General features: G+C 39.2%; 1 pseudogene; it reads right to left on the reverse strand.

Moving 5' to 3' along the window:
* Positions 1-305: 305 nt before the first annotated feature.
* LOC112445150 (cAMP-regulated phosphoprotein 19-like) lies at positions 306-10,685 on the reverse strand (annotated as a pseudogene).
* Positions 10,686-13,844: the final 3,159 nt, after the last annotated feature.

Below are 13,844 nucleotides of genomic sequence, written 5' to 3' on the forward strand. Positions count from 1 at the left end.
TGGTGCTGAATTATCTTAGTTTTTTCTTATTTATAACGCTTTTGATTTCTCTGTCAAACCTGAATGAGATCTTTTCTGGGTAGGGTAGTCTTCGTTGTAGGATTTTTTTTTTCCTTTCATCATTTTAAGTATATCCTGCCATTCCCTTCTTGCCTGCACTGGTTCTGCTGAAAAATCAGCTGTTAACCTTATGGGGATTCCCTTGTGTGTTATTTGTTGGTCTTCCCTTGCTTCTTTTAGTAATTGTTCTTTGTGTTTAATTTTTGTTAATTTGATCAATGTGTCTTGGCCTGTTTATTTCTGGGTTTATTTTGTATGAGACTCTCTGGGCTTCCTGGACATGGCTGGGCAATTCCTTCCCTACGTTAGAGAAGTTTTTGACTATAATCTCCTCAAATATTTTTTCATGCCTTTTCTTTTCCTCTTATTTTTCTGCAACCCCTATAATTCAAATGTTGGTGCACTTAATGTCCCAGATACCTCTGAGACTGTTCTCATTTCTTTACAGTGTCGTTTCTTTATTCTGCTCTCCTTCAGTTATTTCCACAATTCCATTTACCAGTTCAATTATCCATTCTCTTGTGTTGGCTAATCCTCTATTGTTTTCCTCTACTGCATTTTTATTTCAGTTTTTATGTTGTTGATTGTTCTTTATTTCTTCTAGGTTCTTGTTAAATATCTCTTCCATCTTCTCAATCCATGCCTCCAGTCTGTTTATCAGTGCCTGTACTTTATTTCTGATGTTTTGGATCTTTCCCATCATTACTCTGAATTCTTTTTCATGTTCAGTTCAGATGCTCAACTGTGTCCAACTCTTTGTGACCCCATGGACTGCAGCACACCAGGCCTCCCTGTCCATTACCAACTCCCGGAGTTTACTCAAACTCATGTCCATTGAGTCGGTGATGCCATCCAACCATCTCATCCTCTGTCGTCCCCTTCTCCTCCCGCCTTCAATCTTTCCCAGCATCAGGGTATTTTCGAATGAGTCAGTTCTTCACATCAGGTATGCAAACTGGAGTTTCAGCTTCAACATCAGCCCTTCCAATGAATATTCAGGACTGATTTCCTTTAGATTGGACTGGTTGGATCCCCTTGCAGCCCAGGGGACTCTCAAGAGTCTTCTCCAACACCACAGTTCAAAAGCATCAGTCCACCTCTCACATCCATACATGACTACTGGAAAAACCATAGCGTTGACTAGATGGACCTTTGTTGGCAAAGTAATGTCTCTGCTTTTTAATATGCTGTCTAGGTTGGTCATAACTTTTCTTCCAAGGAGTAAGCGTCTTTTAATTTCATGGCTGCAGTCACCATCTGCAGTGATTTTGGAATCCTCCAAAAATAAAGTCTGTCACTGTTTCCCCATCTATTTGCCATGAAGTGATGGGAACAGATGCCATGATCTTAGTTTTCTGAATGTTGAGTTTTAAGCCAACTTTTTCACTCTCCTCCTTCACTTTCATCAAGAGGCTCTTTAGTTCTTCTTTGCTTTCTCCCATAGGGTGGTGTCATCTGCATATCTGAGGTTATTGATATTTCTCCCAGCAATCTGGAATTCAGCTTGTGCTTCATCCAGCCCAGCGTTTCTCAGGATGTACTCTGCATATAAGTTAAATAAGCAGGGTGACAATATGCAGCCTTAACATACTCCTTTCCCTATTTGGAACCAGTCTGTTGTTTCATGCCCAGTTCTAACTGTTGCTTCCTGACCATGTAGACTGTCTATTTTGTCTTCATTTATTTGGACCAGTGTGTTTTTACCATGCTCCTTCATTTGCTGCATGTTTCTCTGTCTTTTCATTTGTTTAATTTACTGTTTTGGGGGGCTCCCTTCCACAGGCTGCAAATCTTAGTTCCTCTTAGTTATGTAGTCTTCCCCCAGCAGGTAGGGTTGGGCCAGTGCTTGGTGAAGTTTTCCTGTTTAGGGGGACTTGTGCATATATTCTGGTGGGTGAAGTTGGATCTTGTCTCTCTAAAAGACAGTTTTGTACCCAGTGGTGTGCAGCCTATTTCCTAATGGGAAGGGCTGTGGAAAGTGTTTTGCTATCTATTTGGCACAAAGCATTAAATAGTGAAGCTGGCTGGCCTTTGGTTGGTCCAGTTCTCAGTGTTGAGATGCAGGCCTTTGGGAGATTTCTCACTAATTAGTATTTCATGGGGTCAGGAGTTCTCTGGTGGTCCAACATCTTGGATTTAGTCTGTCCAAAAGTCTGTTCTGTATATGTGTGTCTCTTTTGCTGTCTTCCATACAGGGTCGTTGTTGCCATCTTTCAAAATTCCGTATATATGCGTTAATATACAGTATTTGTCTTTATCTTTCTGACTTACTTCACTCTGTATAATAGGCTCCATTTTCATCCACTTCCTTAGGACTGACTCAAATGTGTTCCTTTTTATAGCTGAGTAATATTCCATTGTGTATATATAACACAACTTCCTTATCCACTCATCTGCTGATGGACATCTAGGCTGTTTCAATGTCCTAGCTATTGTAAATAGTGCTTCAGTGAACATTGGGGTATGTGTGTCTCTTTCTATTCTTGTTTCCTTGGGGTGTACGGCCAGCAGTGGGATCGTTGGGTCATTTGGCAGTTCTTTTCCCAGTTTTTAAGGAATCTCCACACTGTTCTCCATAGTGGCTGTACTAGTTTGAATTCCTACCAACAGTGTAAAAGGGTTCCCTTTTCTCCACACCCTCTCCAGCATTATTGTTTGTAGACTTTTTGATTATGGTCATTCTGACCAGCATGAGATGGTGCTTCATTGTGGGTTTGATTTGCATTTCTCTAACAATGAGTGATGTTGAACATCTTTTCACCCCTCCCTCTCCACAGCACAACTGAGCAAGTGAGCCTGAATAAGTGGCTACTTTTGACCCCTCAAGTCAGGGTGGAAATAAGATGTTGAAGAGACTTGCAAACAAGAAGAAGCCAAAATAAGCAAAGAAGGGGGGACCACCCTGAAAGTGGCAGGTGCAACAGATTAAAACCCCACAGTTAAGCTGAGACTGTGCATCTGAGGATGTATTTTTCTAAGAATTTGTCAATTTATTCCAGGTTTCAAATTTTATTGGCATATAGTTGCTTGTACTACTCTCTTATGATACTTTGTATTTCTGTTGTGTCAGTTGCAATGTCTCTGTTTACATTTCTTTTTTCCAATAGGAATTAAGTAGATATTTATTTTTTGTATATTTCACAAATATAATTTTGGAAGAGTTATTTGACAATTTTCAGCTTTAATTGCAAACTCTATAGGCATGTTCAGCAAAAATTCTTTTATTCTTGGCCCTTTTAATACAGGCAAGTGTCCCGTTGGATCTGTATACTTTGTTATATTTAAGATGGATAACCAAAGAAACCTACTGTATGGCACATTTAACTGTGGTTAATGTTATGTAGCAGCCTGTATGGGAGGGGAATTTGGGTGAAAATGGATACACATATATGTATTGCTGAATCCCTTTTTTGTTCACCTGAAACTATCACAACATTGTTAAGACTAAACCCCAATACAAAATAAAAAGTTTAAAATAACAAATAAGAGATGCAGTCACAGATTCGACGGCTTATTTAAAAAATTAGATATTTCTCCCAAATGCTGTTTAGTTGATCAATAACATATTACAAATAGAGTTAATGGTTTTCATGACCATCAGTGATTTCCATAATAAAATCCAGTAGTCTACCTATTAAGAGGCAGAAATTAGTAAAATAGTATTAAAATCGGGGTTTTTATCCTTTGAATAACAATCCCAGAATAAGACTTCTTTGATTCCAATTTTATAAGGTGTGATGTGGTGTCAGAGGTAGAAAGGATATGGGGGAAGATTGGCAGTGCACACTGAATTGCAGAATTAGGACAGTGGTTCAAACTTGTCCTTGTTCAGATAAAGATACTGTTTTAAAAAATTTTTTTTAATGGTTCCTTGCATGTGTGCAAGCCAAGTCACTTCAGTCATGTCTGACTCTGAGACCCTATGGACTGTAGCCTGATAGGCTCCTCTATCCATGGGATTCTCCAAGCAAGAATGCTGGAGTGGGTTTCCCTGACCTCCTCCAGGTGATCTTCCCAACCCAGGTATTGAACACACATCTCTTATGTCTCCTGCATTGGCAGTTGGATTCTTTACCATTAGTGCCAACTGGGAAGCCCAAAATACATCCTTAGTTATGGTATACTGGAAAGGACATTAAAGGATTAATAATTCATCAGCCCTACCCTTATGGCAGAAAGTGAAGAGGAACTCAAAAGCCTCTTGATGAAAGTGAAAGTGGAGAGTGAAAAAGTTGGCTTACACCTCAACATTCAGAAAATGAAGATCATGGCATCCAGTCCCACCACTTCATGGGAAATAGATGGGGAAACAGTGGAAACAGTGTCAGACTTTATTTTTCTGGGCTCCAAAATCACTACAGATGGTGACTGCAGCCATGAAATTAAAAGACGCTTACTCCTTGGAAGGAAAGTTATGACCAACCTAGAAAGCATATTCAAAAGCAGAGACATTACTTTGCCAACAAAGGTTCGTCTAGTCAAGGCTATGGTTTTTCCTGTGGTCATGTATGGATATGAGAGTTGGACTGTGAAGAAGGCTGAGCACCGAAGAACTGATGCTTTTGAACTGTGGTGTTGGAGAAGACTCTTGAGAGTCCCTTGGACTGCAAGGAGATCCAACCAGTCCATTCTGAAGGAGATCAGCCCTGGGATTTCTTTGGAAGGAATGATGCTGGGGCTGAAACTCCAGTACTTTGGCCACCTCATGCAAAGAGTTGATTCATTGGAAAAGACTCTGATGCTGGGAGGGATTGGGGGCAGGAGGAGAAGGGGACGACAGAGGATGAGATGGCAGGATGGCATCACTGACTCGATGAACGTGAGTCTGAGTGAACTCCGGGAGTTGGTGATGGACAGGGAGGCCTGGCATCCTGCGATTCATGGGGTTGCAAAGAGTCGGACACGACTGAGTGACTGATCTGATCTGATCTGATCTGAAATACCATTTAATAAATGCCATCAGGGGCCTTAAGAAACAAGCAGGAATGACAACAGGATGGGGGAAGTGAAGTAAAATGAGGTAAAAAAGGAAAATGAAAAATGGAAGTAATATGTCTGCATGTTGGGGAATGTGAAAAGGCCACAACAGAAACTGTTTTAGTTGCCACTCGGACATGCACTTCCTTCCTATAGGATATCTGTCCCTGGATCACTAAACACTAAGTTTAGAGCACAGTCCAAGTAGAGTTCACATTTAAGTGTTTGATAAAATTTGAGTACTTTGGATTGAGAAAGCCTACATATCTGGTTTAGTAAAATGTATCAATAAATATTCAGAGGTATAGTTTTATTGCATCAAGTAAAAAGAGCAACAAATTTCCAGTGAAGTAACAACAAGTAGAGGCTTTGGTGAACATTTAGGACTTATTTTTAGGTGTGCAGCACAATAATTTTGAATAACTTGTAAATAGATTGTAAGCATGCTCCTTCTAGTTCAGTAGAACAGCAATTCCTTACTATTTCAACAAGCCAATAAATATAATTATTTTAGTCAGATGTAGCCTTTAAAAATGAAATGTTTCTCAGAACTGTACTATCAAACAGGAGCTACTGGATATGAAACAGGTAATTTATTTTTATCTGGTTTTAATGAAGTATTTATCTCCAACTTATTTACTCCAACATTCATTTATAATAAAGACAATGATTCAAATCAGCCCTTTCTCAAACCACAAATATGAAACCATAGAAAGTTTAATTAAATTCAGCTTAGTCAAAAGTATCAAGCAATGGTGAAACAATCTGCAAATATGTCTTCAATGAACTGAGCTTCTAAATAACAAAAACAGAAAAGTGCAAAACCCCTATCTTAATCACTAATAATGAAGCCTAAGCAATTAATCATACCTATGAGTCCTACATGGCAGGTCTTTCCTGATGGAAAGTCCTGAGATTTCAATCACTGTGACTTTAGAGAAGGTAGGTTGGTTTAATGAGAAAATTTACCTTTAATAAAAAAACAATATTTTATTAATGAGGAAATTTGCTTTTAATAAAAGACAGCATTTTATTTTGGGTACTTAGTATTTCACAGATCTGCAACAAATTTTGAAGTAGATAAATATAAGCATTTATTATACAATCTAATACGTCCATGATCAGGACATCCCTGATAGCTCAGTTGGTAAAGAAACCACCTGCAATGCAGGAGACCCTGGTTTGATTCCTGGGTTGGGAAGATCCTCTGGAGAAGGGATAGGCTACCCATTCCAGTATTCTTGGGCTTCCCTCATGGCTCAGCTGGTAAGGAATCCACCTTGAATGTGGGAGACCTGGGTTCGATCCCTGGTTTAAGAAGATCCCCTGGAGAAGGGAAAGGCTACCCACTCCAGTATTCTGGCCTGGAGAATTCCATGGACTGTATAAGTCCATGGGGCCATAAAGAGTTGGACACAACTGAGTGACTTTCACTTGATACAAGCTAAAATTCAGACAGCAATTACATCTCTTGTCGCAAACTATAGCAGGAATCCTATCATAATCAAGAATAACATGATCTGATCTTTCAGGTTAATCTCTGACATATGTGTGAATTTAATGATGATTGCTTGCAAATAGTTATTAAAAAACCTACTAGATATTACCAAAATTCTACTTTGGGGTATTTTGCAATTCTTAAATCAATCCCACAATGATTATACATACTTTGGTATAACCTACTCACTCCCATTACAAATCTGTTTATATATATAATTAATCTTTATAACAAATTAGCACATTATTGATTTTGTTGTTTTCTGCTTTTGGAGTGGAAGGATGAGGAAGACAATCAGCAAGCTTTTCTCAGAGCGCTAGGCAGCCTTTAAGTGCAGGTGCTATGCTTAATGCACCATTTATGGTAATTTGGGGTCAGAGGAAAGCAGGTGTACAAATGAAGCCAAGATCTAGAAAAGATCCCTGGATCCAAAAGAGATGGCAGTCTTGCACAAGTCAAAGATGAAGAAAATAATACTATCATCTCAGGCTACAGATCTTCAGCATCATGCTACAGTATCACAGCTTATGGGCAGAGCTCTGAAAAGAGCAGTAAATTTGTCCCAATAAAGTCTGTCAAAGTTCTAACTAGATAAATGACAAGTAAAATTATATTTACATTTTATTGAAGTGACATCTATAGAAGCAAAATATCTAAATATGAATTATCTGTTCCACATATCATGTAAATTGCTCTAATTGTCACAAGCCTAGTTCACTTAGTTCACTATAATTACTTAAAATTCATCTTATCATAACTAGGTTTCTGGGCCAGTCTTCTCAAATATTTGTTTCATTATAAATTTCCTTTTATTTAAAAAACTGTCAATTAGTAATAATACAGGATTAAGAGTAGTTAACAACTGAGAAATCATTGTGTGAGAAAATACAGCATTCAAGAGTAAAATTATAGATACATATGTTTCTGAATAGACTGAACAGCACAGCCCAACACAATTTGAGTCAAAGAAGCAAGAAAAAAAAAGGAAAGGCCACAGGAAGCAAATTATTTTATTCTATATATATATGCTTAGTCACTCAGTGGTGTCCAACTCTTTTCGACCACATGGACTGCAGCCTTCAAGGCTCCTCTGTCCATGGGGATTCTCCAGGCAAGAATACTGGAATGGGTTGCGATGCCCTTCCTCCAGGGGATCTTTCCAACCCAGGGATTGAACTCAGGTCTGCATTGTAAGTGGATTCTTTACCAACTGAGCCACCAGAGAAGACATTTTATTCTAATGTCCCTCAAATTGACTATGGAAGTAAAAAGTTTCTACATTAAAAGACATTTATATATATGGTGGGATGATTTGGGAGAATTGCATTGAAACATGTATAATATCATATATGAAACGAATCGCCAGTCCAAGTTCGATGCATGATACTGGTTGCTTGGGGCTGGTGCACTGGGATGACCCAGAGGGATGGTACGGGGAGGAAGGAGGGAAGGGGGTTTGGGATGGGAAACACATGTATACCTGTGGTGGATTCATGTTGATGTATGGCAAAACCAATACAATATTGTAAAGTAATTAACCTCCAATTAAAATAAACAAATTTATATTAAAAAAACATTTATATAAATTACATGAATTTAATTTTCATAAAAGTCAAATATGTTCTGCATAGGACAAAAGACATGCATAAGAAACATAACATAGTTGTACGAGGCCACTGAATGTCATGAATATTAGTAACAAATGAAAAATTAAGTATATGACAGACTGAGCAATTACCGACTCAATGGACACAAATTTGAGCAAATTCCAGGAGATAGTTAAGGACAGGGAAACCTGGCATGCTGCAGTCCATGGGGTCACAAAGAGTTGAAAACCACTTAGTGACTGAACAACAACAACAAGACTGAGCACACATTTCAGTTTAGTATTCTATAACTCCAAGACCATAAACTGCTCTTGAGAGGGTTAGCAAGTAGGAAAGCCAGAGGTCCCCAAGTCACAGGAGGAAACAAACTGCAAGTGGCAGGCAGACTTTTTTCCCCCTTCTCTGTTGAGGAAGACAGTTCTACCTAACACTAACCTTTTTTTTTTCCTTTTCTTTTCTTTTCTTAAATCTTGGGCTGCTGGCTTTGAAGTGAAGTCGCTCAGTCATGTCTGACTCTTTGTGACCCCATGGACTGTAGCCTACTGGGCTCCTCCGTCCATGGGATTTTCCAGGCAAGAGTACTGGAGTGGGTTGCCATTTCCTTCTCCAGAGGATCTTCCCGACCCAGGGATCAAACCTGGGTCTCCCACATTGTAGGCAGATGCTTTACCGTCTGAACTACAAGGGAAGCCCTTGACTCAACAAATCAATATTCATCTCAATTGTTTTATGGCCGAGTATGACGCACCTTTTACCATTCTAGCTCAACAATTCATATTGTGGGAGAGGGGCCTGATGAAACTCCCTCAGTCTTGAGGTGTCTCTCTTATCTGATTAGGAGCTCACTGCAGTCTTCAGTCCATGTGGTTGCAAAGATCTGGACATGACTGAGCAACTTTCACTCACTCACTAACAGACATAAAACACCTTGCTAAAGACTAGCAAGTGGGCACTCTTTCTGTCCCCTTCTAATGTCTATGTGGAAGCTTTCCCTATCTCTATTGTAATGTAATAAAACTTTGCTACATAAAAAGCTCTGAGTAGTCAAGCCTTGTCTCTGGCCCCAGATCAAAACTGTCTCCTCTGGGGGTCATGAATCCCGACATAGCACACAGCTCACAAACCACAACCTTTCAATCTTAGTATATATAAATGATAAATGACATATAGAGTTTTGTATAGGAATTCTTGTGCTTCTGGTTGGCACATCATCTACTCTTTAATATGTGAAATTAATACAGACAGTTGTGAGAAGCTGTGGGAAAAAATGTACTTACAAAAGTGGTACAAAAGTGGCACAAAAGTGAATTCAACAGTTAATGCACATGTTCAACAACATCTTCAACAACAAAAGGTATTTTAACACTATAGAACTTAGTAAGAATATTAGCTTCAACAGTAGCTGTTAAGCACCAGAGTCACATAAGTTACAACAGAATGGGCAAATATTGCCTGAATAACATTCTACTATTAAAGCTGAAACAGAGTTAAGGCCATTATAGTTCAAACACAGGATACAAATCTTTTGGAGTCATGTCTGTATTTGAAATATGTGACTTTTCTTCAAACTTGTGGTCTTAAATTTCTGTTTTACAAAATCCAAAAGGAAAATGTAGAAGAATTCAATACAGTAGAGGTTATATTAAATAAGAGTAGCATACGAAGCTATAATTGAATGAATTAAAGAAAGCCAAAACATTAAAATTGTAAAACTTACTTGTTACTTGTTGGAACCATTGCTACACTAGGAGTTAGGTAATACATACAATTATTTTCAAGTAGATTACTTTACTTTGCTCTAACATGTTCTTTTCACCAGTGCACCGTTAAACTAGTAAAAACTATACATAAGTATTAGTATATTCCCTTACCAGGGCTTCCCTGGTAGCTCAGTCAGTAAAAAATTTGCCTGGAGTGCAGGAGACCTGGGTTTGATCCCTGGATTGGGAAGATCCCCTGGAAAAGGAAATGGCAACCCACTCCAGTATTCTTGCCTGGAAAATCCTATAGACTGAGGAGCCTGGTGGGCTACAGTCAATGGGGTCGCAAAAGTCAGACACAACTTAGCAACTAAACCACATCCCCTTACAAGAGTAGCACACACTACTGCTACCTGCGAAGTCATCACTCTTGAATGACTTAGTGAGTGAAAGTAAATAAAAAGCATAGAAGTAATATATTAAGGGGAAATATTGGGAATTACAAGACACATGCAGTCCAAATTTTTTAATCAACCAGCCAGTTTGCTAACAAGAGATGATTACCATTGAGGAAGGTTGTATGGAGTGGGAATGTGGTCACCAGTGACCTCTGTCTTATCTGTGGCTGTGATATAGCCATACTGTAATTCCAAGAATCAAAATATTTTTTGCCCTTTCAGCAATCATTTCCTTAAAAAATCTGAACCTCTAGGCTTTTGTCTCAGATGAGGATACTTTGCTTTTAATTTTGTTTCTTCCGCTTTCTCTGGACTAGTCACTTTATCTTCCATTTCTTTCTGCTCCTCCATGGAGGCTGTCTCAGGGACTTCCATGAACATACTTCTCACTATGTGGAGGAGACACCAGAAAGAGAAGCAGTTACCAGGTAATTGAGGCTGCCCAGCTCCCTTGTTGCCTCAGGTCTGCTGGACTCCTGCCCAACTCCCCAAGCATTTGACTGGGCCACCTCTACCCACCTCCATTTTCATTTCTAATTTTAATGATTTGAGTCCTTTCCCTTCTTTTCTTGAAGAGTCTGACTATCAATTTTGTTTAGTTTGATGAGTGGGTAGCCATTTCCTTCTCCAGGGGATCATCCTGACCCAAGGATCGAACCTAGGTTTCTTGCATTGCAGGTAGACTCTTTACTGTCTGAGCCACAAAGGAAGCCCAACCAGCTTTTAGTTGTATTGATCTTTGCCATTATTTTCTTCACTTCTATTTCATTTATTTCTGCTCTTATTTTCCTGTTTCCTTCTACTAACGTTGGGTTTTGTTTGATCTTTATTCTCTGATAGCTTTAGGTGTAAGATTGTTGTTGTTCTTCAGTCACAAAGTCATGTCTGACTCTGCAACCCCATGAACTACAGCATGACAGACTTCCCTGTCCTTCACAATCTCCCTGAGTTGCTCAAACGCATCTCCATTGAGTCAGTGATGCCATCCAATCATCTCTTATCTTCTGTTGCCCCCTTCTCCTCCTTCCCTCAATATTTCCCATCATTAAGGTATTTCAAGTGAATCAGCTCTTTGCAGTGGTCAGGACAAAGAAATGGAGGAAAACAATAAAATGAGAAAGACTAGAGATCTCTTCAAGAAAATTAAAGAGACCAAGGGAACATTTCGTGCAAAGATGGGCACAATAAAGGACAGAAATGGTATGGACCTAACAGAAGCAGAAGATATTAAGATGACTTGGTGAGAATACACAGAAGAACTATATGAAAAAGATCTTCATGACCTAGATAAACAGGATGGTGTGATCACTCATCTAGAACCAGACATCCTGGAATGCAAAGTCAAGTGGGTCTTAGGAAGCATCACTATGAACAAAGCTGATGAAGGTGATGAAATTCCAGTTGAACTATTTCAAATCCTAAAAGACGATGCTGTGAGAGTGCTGCATTCAATATGCTAGCAAATCTGGAAAACTCAGCAGTGGCCACAGGACTGGAAAAGGCCAGTTTTCGTTCGAATCCCAAAGAAAAGCAATGCCAAATAATGTTCAAACTACTGCATAATTACACTCATCTCACATGCTAGCAAAGTAATGCTCAAAATTCTCCAAGCCAGGCTTCAACAGTATGTGAACCATGAACTTCCAGATATTCAAGCTGGATTTAGAAAAGCCAGAGGAAGCAGAGATCAAATTGCCAATATCCATTGGATCATCAAAAAAGAAAGAGAGTTCCAGAAAAACATCTACTTCTGTTCTATTGACTATGCCAAAGCCTTTGACAGTGTGGATCACAACAAACTGTGAAAAATTCTTAAAGAGGTGGGAATACCAGACCACCTGACCTGCCTCCTGAGAAATCTGTATGCAGGTCAAGAAGCAACAGTTAGAACTAGACATGAAACAACACACTGCTTCCAAATCGGGAAAGGATTTCGTGAAGGCTGTATATTGTCACTGTACTTATTTAACTTATATTCAGAGTACATCATGAAAAATGTTGGATTGGATGAAGTACAAGCTGAAATCAAGATTTATGGGAGAAATATCAATACCTCAGATATGCAGATGACACCATCCTTATGGGAGAAAGCAAAGAAAAACTGAAGAGCCTCTTGATGAAAGTGAAAGAGGAGAGTTAAAAAGTTGGGTAAAGATTCAACATTCAAAAAACTAAGATCACGGCATGTGGTCCGACCACTTCATGGCAAATATATGGGGAAACAATGGAAATAGTGACAGATTTATTTTGGGGGGCTCCAAAATCACTGCAGATGGTGACTGCAGCCTTGAAATTAAAAGACGCTTGCTCCTTGGAAAGAAAAGCTATGACCAAACTAGACAGCATATTAAAAAGCAGAGACATTACTTTGCTAGCAAAGGTCCATCTAATCAAAGCTATGGTTTTTCCAGTAGTCAGTTATGGACGTGAGAGTTGGACTATAAAGAAAGCTGAGCACCGAAGAATTGATGCTTTTGGACGGTGGTGTTGGAGAAGACTTTTGAGAGTCCCCTGGACTGCAAGGAGATCCAACCACTCCATCCTACAGTAAATCAACCTTGAATATTCATTGGAAGGACTGATGCTGACACTGAAACTCGAATAGTTTGGCCACCTGATGTGAAGAACTGACTCATCTGAAAAGATGAATTTCCAGCTATCTAGGAAATGCACACCTCATGTTGGAGGGTCACTTCCTATGCCACAGACAAAAATGCAACTTGGAGGGGCACAAGTTATTGCTCCCATAGTAGTATTGATAATACCTTCATTTTTAGAGAGTGCAGATATTACTTTTTCCACCCAGGGGTGGGATCCATTGCAAGTTTTTCATATTCCATTAACATGATTCAGTTCAGTTCAGTCAGTCTGGTCCAACTCTTTGTGACCCCTTGGACTGCAGCATGCCATGCTTCCCTGTCCAGCACCAACTCCCAACTCAAGTTTGAGATTGTACAAACTCATGATGATCAAGTCGGTGATGCCATTCAACCATATCATCCTGTGTCATCGCCTTCTCCTCCTGCCTTCAATCTTTCCCAACATAAAGGTCTTTTCTAATGAGTCAGCTCTTCACATCAGGTAGTAAAAGTACTGCAGCTTCAGCTTTAGCATTAATCCTTTCAAAGAACATTCAGGACTGATTTCCTTTAGGATCAACTGGTTTGATCTCCTTGCAGTTCAGGGGACTCTCCAAAGTCTTCTCCAACACCACAGTTCAAAACCATCAATTCTTTGTCATTCAGCTTTCTTTATGGTCCAACTTTCACATCCATACATGACTACTGGAAAAAACATAGCTTTGACTATACTGACCTTTATCGGCAAAGTAATGCCTCTGCTTTTTTAGTATGCTGTTTAAGTTTGTCAAAACTTTTCTTCCAAGCAGCAAACTTCTTTTAATTTCATGGTTGCAGTCATCATCTGCAGTAACTTTAGAGATCCCTCAAAATAAAGTTTCTCACTGTTTCCATTGTTTCCTCATCTATTTTCCATGAAGTGATGTGACCAGATGCCATGATCTTAGTTTTTTGAATGTTGAGTT

Source organism: Bos taurus, chromosome X (genome assembly GCF_002263795.3).
Source record: "Bos taurus isolate L1 Dominette 01449 registration number 42190680 breed Hereford chromosome X, ARS-UCD2.0, whole genome shotgun sequence".
NCBI classification, from domain to species: domain Eukaryota; kingdom Metazoa; phylum Chordata; class Mammalia; order Artiodactyla; family Bovidae; genus Bos; species Bos taurus.